The 1,698-nt window shown below is 39.5% G+C and overlaps 1 pseudogene; it reads left to right on the forward strand.

The window, feature by feature from the left end:
• The first annotated feature begins 587 nt into the window (after positions 1 to 587).
• Positions 588 to 1,028, forward strand: LOC118018887 (annotated as a pseudogene).
• The last annotated feature ends 670 nt before the right edge of the window (positions 1,029 to 1,698 follow it).

A 1,698-nucleotide genomic window follows, 5' to 3' on the forward strand; every position in this document is an offset into this window, starting at 1 on the left:
AAGGAAGGAAGGAAGGAAGGAAGGAAGGAAGGAAGGAAGGAAGGAAGAAAGACAAAAAGAGAAAGAAAGAAAGAAAAAGAAAGAAAGGAAAAGAGAAGAAAGAAAAAGAAAGAAAGAAAGAAAGAGAGAAAGAAAGAAAGGTGATGTCATTTTCATCTCCACCCTTAGAAGGAACTCACACCCCAGCAAAGCTAGGATCAGATACATGTACAGCATATACCAGGAAGAAAAGGAGGGACATTCCTGGCCAAGTTGACATGGCCATTAATGCAAAACAGTCATAGCATTTCTGATGTAAGAATTTTTCCTTGGCTTTGTGTTATAACGAAATTTATTATAGCCCTCATAAATACAATAGGTAGGAAACTATGCAGCTGCAAATTACAGAAATGATGAGTTAATACTATGCAAATGAAGGAGTACAAATATAGGGATGAAGCTTTTGTCACTTTCGACACCTACAGCTGAGAATGTATAAATGCCACAGTCCAGGAGGTAGAATAAACCTCAGAATATTCTCTCTGAATATTCTCTGTGAATTCAGTATTCACAGTGTTTTCTCAGCAGAGCTCACATCTCCTATGAATATGTCCTACAGCTGCTGCTCTGGAAACTTCTCCTCCCGCTCCCTTGGGGGCTACCTGCGCTACCCAGGCTCCTCCTGTGGCTCTTACCCCAGCAACCTGGTCTACCGCACTGACCTCTGCTCTCCCAGCACCTGCCAATTGGGCTCCTCTCTCTCCAGTGGCTGTCAGGAGACCTGCTGTGAGCCCACCAGCTGCCAGACATCCCGTGTGGTGTCCAGCCCCTGCCAGATGTCCTGCTACCGCCGGAGGACCTCCACGCTCTGCAATCCCTGCTGGATGACTTACCTTGGGCCCAGCTTTGGGTCTAGCAGCCACTGTCCTCTAGGCTATGGATCCAGAAGCTGCTACTCACTGGGCTGTAGGTCCAGTGATTGCAAACCCCTGGGTTATGGAGTCTGTGGCTTCCCCACCTTGGGCTGTGGATCCAGATTCTGCTACCCAACTTATTTTGGTTTTCATAATCTCCAGCCATTTTGCTACAAACCAATCTATGGACCTGGCTTCTACAGATTAACTTGTTGAATGTCCAGATCTTTTTGCAGAATGTTAGCTATTTTATTCTCAAAAGAAACAACTCTCTTTATGGTCTCCAAAGACTAATTGCTCACCCACTCTACGGCCACCAGTCTAGCTTTCAGATGGGTTCTTGCAGAATGTAAAACTAAGCAATAAGCCTAAGTTTTAAATCATATAACTGCGTTAGTGATGGAAATCATAATTATTACACACCCTTCAAAAATTTAAAAAAACTAATTATTTTAAGTAAATAAACACATTTATCCTGGCATCCACATATGTTGTTTTTATTATTATTTATTACGTATTTATTGAGTAGGAATTTCTTTTAGTGTTATTGGGTATATTAATTAATATACAAAAATATATACATAATATATGTATGTAAAGGTTAATATAAGATTAATTTGCTTCACAAAGTAAGCTTTGAAATCATAGAATTTGGAGAATTTGAAATAAAATTTTCATATTTAGATTTTTTCCTTTTTATATGAACCTTGTATAAATAAATATCTCAAGAATTAGGAAAGCCTAATCCTTTAAATCATGTAAGTCCTTGTATCTCTTTTCATAGGAGAAGGAAAAGTACAAAATT

This window comes from Mirounga leonina, unplaced genomic scaffold, assembly GCF_011800145.1.
Source record: "Mirounga leonina isolate KUSES-001 unplaced genomic scaffold, KU_Mleo_1.0 Mir_172, whole genome shotgun sequence".
Lineage (NCBI taxonomy): Eukaryota > Metazoa > Chordata > Mammalia > Carnivora > Phocidae > Mirounga > Mirounga leonina.